Source organism: Gracilinanus agilis, chromosome 6 (assembly GCF_016433145.1).
Source record: "Gracilinanus agilis isolate LMUSP501 chromosome 6, AgileGrace, whole genome shotgun sequence".
Taxonomy (NCBI): domain Eukaryota; kingdom Metazoa; phylum Chordata; class Mammalia; order Didelphimorphia; family Didelphidae; genus Gracilinanus; species Gracilinanus agilis.
Window position 1 is genome coordinate 195032112 of NC_058135.1, and position 7110 is coordinate 195039221.

Sequence of the window (7110 nt, forward strand, 5' to 3'; positions counted from 1 at the left end):
CTCTCTCTCTCCCTCTCCCTCTCCCTCTCTCCCTCTGTCCCCTTTCTCTGTGTCTGTCTGTCTCTCCCTCTCCCTTTCTCCCTTTCTGTCTGTCTCTCTCCCCACCTTCCATGCATCCCCCCTTCTATGTCCCTCCTTTTGTCTCTGTCTCCCTCTCTCTGCCCCTCTTCCCCTTTTCTCCTCCCCTAACCCCCACTTTTTCTCTCTTTCTTGTTTTTTTTTTCTCCCTTTTTCTTCTTGTCAACCTTGGAGCCTGGATGGAAGCATAAACAGCGGGCACCGGAATCCTAAACCTCTTAACATTTTGAAGTTTCTGTAGTTCATCCTTTATCCTGACACCCATGTAAATGTCCCACATGTTGGTCTTCCACAGCAGATTCTAAAAGCCTTGTCAATGGTCACACGTGCAACTTGTTCAGCAGTCCTTTCTGATGAGCGGACACGATGTTACGTTATTAAGGAGAGTTGGGTAGAACTATCTGGGATGTGTTCAGATAGTGAGTGTATTTACTACATTCTCCAATGTAGTTAAGTATTTACAGATGTTCAATGGAGTATTTTTATTTTGTGTATATACTCTATGACGATGTTCTTTTTTTGTTACAGCTATGCACTGTAAATGCAGCCTTCTTTTCAAAACTGCTCAATTTTTCTTAATCAAGAATATTCAAATGTAATTAGGAGGTGAAACAATTATTGTACACTAACATATTTAGAAAGCTGAACTTATGCTTATATATATTTGATTGTAAAAAAAAAAAGACAGTGTGTGTGTTTGTTGAGTGCAAAACAAAAAAGAAAAAAAAAACACAAACCGTTGCTTTATGCACATTCATCCCTTCTTCGGTGAGCTTTGATCTAAGCTTGTTGTCAAGGAAAATCCTAGCCCCCAAAAGGTATTCACCACTTCTGTGATATTTTTCCACATTTTCTTGTTGCTTGTTTTTCTTTGAAGTTTTATACACTGGATTTGTTAGGGGGATGAAATTTTCTCATCTAAAAATTTTTCTAGAAGAGATCATGATTTTATGTAAAGTCTCTCAATGGATAATCATTAAGAAATGTTTTTATTTTCTGTATCAACAGTAGTTTTGAAACTAGAGGTCAAAGATCTTTTTAAAATGCTGTTTTGTTTTATTTTTCGTGATTTTAATTTGATACAAAATGCTGAGGTAATAATTATAGTATGATTTTTACAATAATTACTATGTGTGTATGAAATCTATCTTTGAAGCCAGTATCTCTCTTCATTGGCAGAGTTCAAGAATGGTATTTATCTATATTTTTTACAGTTATGCATCCTGTATAAATACTGATACTTCATTCCTTTGTTTACTAAAGAGACATATTTATCAGTTGCAGATAGCATATTTATTATAAATTATGAGGTGGCAAAAATAAGAAAGCCAGTGGAAATGTTATACCCAGGATGCATGACAATTGTCAGGTGGGAATTTTAAGCACTTCATTTGGGAAATTCAGCTTTTACAGAAGCAATGTTTCTGCTTGCACTAGCATGGCCTCCTAATGTGACCGTGACATTGTTCTTGATAACATTGCTTCTCCTAAATTTAATGGAAACTTCCTAAAACCTCCATCTTGAGCGTGCGGATTTCATCTTGAGTGGGGAGTCCCTGGAGCTGAATCAGTAAAGTCTGGAGAATGTATTCAAGTTTATAAATTGATATTTGATTACCGTTTGGCATTCATAACTTTGTTTTAAAGATACGGTATACCTACCTACTTAATCTTTCTGTTCTCTCCCCCTCCCCTAGTGCAATCTTCTAAAACTGATTTCACCCCCAGGCTAATGCAGCTGATTTTGATAGCTGCATTCATTTATCACCAGCAGATTGTGTTCTGAGAGATTCCACTGTCTGTCCTGTCGGATGCTTGCTTGACCTTTTGGCTTCTTATTTCTATGTAGATAGAGAGCAATAAAAAAAATCAAAAAATAAAAAAAATAAAAAAACTTGTTCACTGGTTCTGCGTTACAACAGTAACACCTTTAATCCGCCTAATTCTTATTGTTCTGTAGGTTAAAATGCAGGTATTTTAACTCTGTGTGAACGCCAAACTAAAGTTTACAGTTTTTCTTTTTGGATTTTGAGTATCTTCTGTTGTAGAATAATGATAAAAAAGACTATTAAAAGCAATAAATTATTTTTAAGAAATCAATATTTAGTATATCATATTATGTGTTCAAGGACCACCAGATGCATTACCTATTTTGCCTTTAAATTTTTGTGATCCAGTTTTAAATACATTTTCTCTTTTGCCCTGAATTGCTGACATAAATATTTTTTTTAAATTTATTAAAAGGTAGCAACACGGATTTTATGTCATGGTTTAATTTTTTTTCCTCACTGGCCTGATGAATATTCTTTCCATGAAGATAGCTTTCCTCCATGGACTTCAAATTGCCTATAAAATTAGTGCAAAGAAAGGATCACTAAACCATCTGAATAGTTCTTTTATATCTTAAACAGACACTGTGGGTAGCCCATCAAAAATGTAAACTATGTTCCCTTTATTTTTAAGAGAACATTTCCAATGAACACATGTACCACATCATTACTGGAGGCCCATTTCAGCATAGATCTGTATGTCTTTTAGATGAACGGTATGCTGTTGCTTTCATGCTGTGGTAAGTATCACATCTGCAATATTGGTAACTAAACTGGTGCTTTATACATGTGGGCCTTTTAAGGAGACAAAGCCGAGTAATTTCCACCTACCACAAACTGATTGAGACTCCAAACTAAGATATCTTCGAATTAAGGGGTTACGTGTGGGGTGGGGGATCCATCTGGGCTAAATGACGTAGAACGTGTTGGGTTTTCGTCACCCAAAACAGCATGGTGAGGAGGGTCTGCTCTATTGGGGCACAATGGTTGGGTCACTTGGAAAAATTAAAATAAAAAAAAAAAGGAAACCTTTTAATGCCTTTAGGTGTAAGCTTACAGTAGGTAATGATTTTGTGTCCTTTGTGATGGCTGTAATGAGAACTTCAATCATTGTAGTCTAAGACCTGATCTATAAATGACCTAGAATAGCCATGTAATATAATGTGATGATTCTAAATTTGTACCTCTGTGACAGACATTTTCAATAATGTGAACCACTGATTGGATGGAGCTACTTAAAGATTTGTAGGTGAAAGTGTTATACTGTTGGTTGAACTATGCTGAACGGGGAAAGTGAACTATTAGTTTAGCCCTCAATGGGCTGTTTTCCACCTGCCAATTCTACATGTACTGTTGTGGTTTTATTCATTGTATGGAAATTCCTGTGATTTTTTTTTAATGTGCAGTACACATCAGCCTCACTGAGTTAATAAAGGGAAACGAATGTTTCAAATCCACTTCTGCTTTCTTATTTATCATCACCAAACCCCTGTCATGATTGGGGCTCATTCTCCTTAACTCTACGGTCTCTCCTCTCTCTGCCTCTTTTCTATATCCATAGTAGGACTTCAGCTTTAATGTAACATAAACCTTCTAGAGTCGGCTTTGTTTTATAAGCTAAAGAACAAAGGTAGACACAAAAATTTCTAAAATGAATTACAATAGTTGAAAACCTGACATGTGATATTTTTCTAGGGGTTATCCCTGTCTTATTATTGTAATCTGGGCAAAACACATTTTTAGGCAACAATCATTGCCCCAAGGGAAAATATAGCTTAACATTCTGCTTTGGAAACAATTCTACTTAAAGCGTACAAAACTTCTCTGGGGCACTCATACCTTAGTATTTCATTCTTCTGTCATCGGGTTGAATCTGGGACAAGTTAATAGCTACTGAATAGCTATGGTTATGATGATTTGACCCACATGCAAAGGAGGTAGCTGTCAATGCTGGGGAGAATAAGCAATGTTCTAATCCCTTTCCTCTCTATTCCAGAGGAAATAGGGTTGTGGCTGAACTATCAGTGTGATCAAGTGCATTTTCTCTAAACAGAAAGACGACCTTAGAGAACATCATAAAATGGACTCACTTCCTTCCCTGACCCAATAACACTGATTTGAAAATCATAAATAGTGTCATATCGTTTTTGTTGACATCAGAGTCGGATGTTCATAAGGCTTCATTTTTCTGTCTACCTTAAGGGAAGAGAGAAGAGAGGAAATGAAGGCTTCACCTGAAGACTTAGTTACCTGGGGTGGTCTTGAGACATCTTGCCTCCAAATAGAGATACTAAGTTTCCTACAAAACATTAAGTTGTTTCTGACTTTGATATTTCTAATGGCAAAATTATCACTGAAGTCAACGTTAGGTAAAATGAATAGGAATCTTTGATTCAGAAATAGTCCTTAGCTGAATTAAGAAATCTGTCAAACTAAAATATCTGTCAGAATCGATAATATTCTGTTAATATTGAGTCCAAATTCTATCTGGGGATATATAGAAGGTTATCATTTTTGGTCTCTTTAGCTTATATTGCATATAATTTATGGCATTTTTAAATTTTATGTTGGTATTACTAACTCTGTACATATAACTCGATATTAATTGTAAATACATTTTAGCTAAACAGTCCTCGGTTGCCATATTTATTCTCCATCTGAAATTTAAATAATTCACATTGATATCTCTTATTTTTAAGCAAACCACACACCATTATAAATCAATCTATTTTATCAAACAGTAGAAAGCAATAAAGAAGGTCACAAATAGTACAGTAGTTCCTTGGAGGTTTGTAACATTATGTTTTAAACCTCAGAAAGATTTAATCAAAAGCTGAATTAATCCCTAGAGGGAAAAATTCTATATAGATTCTATTGATAGACTCACTGCAGCCCATTTTCATTTTGCTAGGATGTGTTTGTTAATATATTGAGACGAAAGAAAGCTTCTCCAAGAGGGAAGTGAATAGTGTTTCTTTGTGGGGCAGGAGTGATAACATTTGATTCACAACTTCCTACCTACATTATTATCTTCTTTTTAAAAGATCCTGTGTCATTGAACTTGACTGAGGTCCCTTCCTTTTAACTTGTACAATATATTTAAAGGTCTTTTTTTCATATATCTTTGCATACATCTGTCCTCTTCCAAATGCTACATTTTATTCAAACCCTTGGAATGCTTCATTTTCATATTAGTTTCTAACTAGCCACATTCATTTTGGATGGTCTCTTCTTGATAAGTGTCTTAGGATGTCTAGACATTGGAAAAGTGAGGATAGAGTTGCCTCTGAATATTGGAATTGGTAGAGAGTGATCCCATAAATTAAATTCTAGGTCTGGGGCTGATGTTGCTTCTCTGTTTTCTAACTTTCCAAACCCATTGACAAGATTCATCTAATCACCATTGCTTTTGCAGGTGGAATGAAGTTTAATTAATTAATTAAGGGGAAAGTATGAGAAGTTTTAAAGAAGACCAAAAAAATCCCATCTTCTTTTTTGTGATTAAATAAAATTAGAACAATTACATATGCATATCAAGTCTTTATTATGGAAAAAAATTAAGATTGTTTTGCTTTTAATATATGCATGTAGCACTTAACTGAATGTGAGTATTTAGTGTGATGTTTAAATTTGCATATTGACCATTTTTATATATTAATTTCTATTAGAGAAGAAAGTAAATAGAAAAATCCTAGAATAACTTCTAGGAAGTAACTGTGCTTTAACTCATTTTTGAACATCAGGGGCATTTTGCAGAATTATTATTATCTTCCTAACTCGTTCTTTTCTGGCAGCTTTTCAATGAGATGACATCTAAGTGAAATCCAAAGATAAATGAGAAAGAAAGAGATATTAAGGGGTAAAATCCTGAATAGTTTTTTTAAATATTTAATTGGCGATGTTATTTTTGCCTCCTTCAAGAACAAGATACTCCAACCTTTCTTAATGTTACTACTTGATGTAAACCAATAAAAATTATTTTAGTCCCAAATTTTTCTGTACTTTGGATTATAACCCAAAGCAAGACACTGAAGAAAATTCCAAGGTATTCTCATATGATTGACTTTGACATTGGGGAAAACAGGTACCTACCTCATTCATACTAATGCTTTCTCATTTTGCTTTCTTATTTATTCATAACATTGCTTGCCAGTGAACTGAAAAGTCTCCCTCAATCCTAAAACATGATGTTATGCTTGTTCTTGGTTTGACCATTTAGCATTATTAAAGCTTGGCAACTGTACCTTTTAATCATCTGCTTGAGTAATGTATCATATTACCTGGAGGCATTGCCCTCTGCTACCACTTTCCTACTTGCTAACAGGAGTGTGAGTGTGTGCATGCTATTATGGGATAATGATTAATTATTCACCTTCCTAGGGTAGTCTAGGTTACCAAACTGGTCACACAGTCTATGATGTGAACTTTCAAATCAAGTAATTTTATAATCAGTTGATAATACCTGATTAATCAAATAGTAGTGGCATCTAAGACTAGCAACCCTTCTCTGATGATCTTTTCCAACAAGTCCTCACATCAAACAACTTGCCCTTTGGCAAGTTAACCTCAGTTAAGTCTGCTCCGCACTGATGCATCTACAGGGAAAGAGAAATTCAGTCAACTCTCCAGAAATTGGATCTATATGATAGCCAGGACTTAAATTTCAGTCAATCACCGTCCTAAATGATTGAATTTTTAACTATTCAGCTATGGATGTAGTGACATGTCGATGGAACCCTAGCATGAGCCTTTTAGATAAAACAAATATTAATAATTGTAAAACATCATCTTGGTCGCATATGCTCCTGTTTCACTAACTTTCCCTTTGGCATAATACATTCTGGTAGTGGTGAAGACAAGAATGGTCAGTAAGGTGAAGGGGGAAATGGTCAGTTACTCATCAGATAAAATACTAGTTTGAGATGTCAAGTTTTGCTAACTCCAATTTGAAATGTCGAGGCTTTGCTAACTCGAATTAATTACAGTAGTCAAGTCAATAAACCTGTCAGAAAAAGGATGTGGTGCTTAATGGCATCAGGCCCCATGAATAAGGATATGCTATGGAAGTCATTCAGCAGCATTCATTAGCATGGTATTTGCAGACAGAGATATTGGCCAAATTCACATGTTTATTGCCCAAACCCATGACTGTTTCTCATGAATGCCAGTAGCCCCCTGGACCAACAAGGGAAGTTTTACTTGT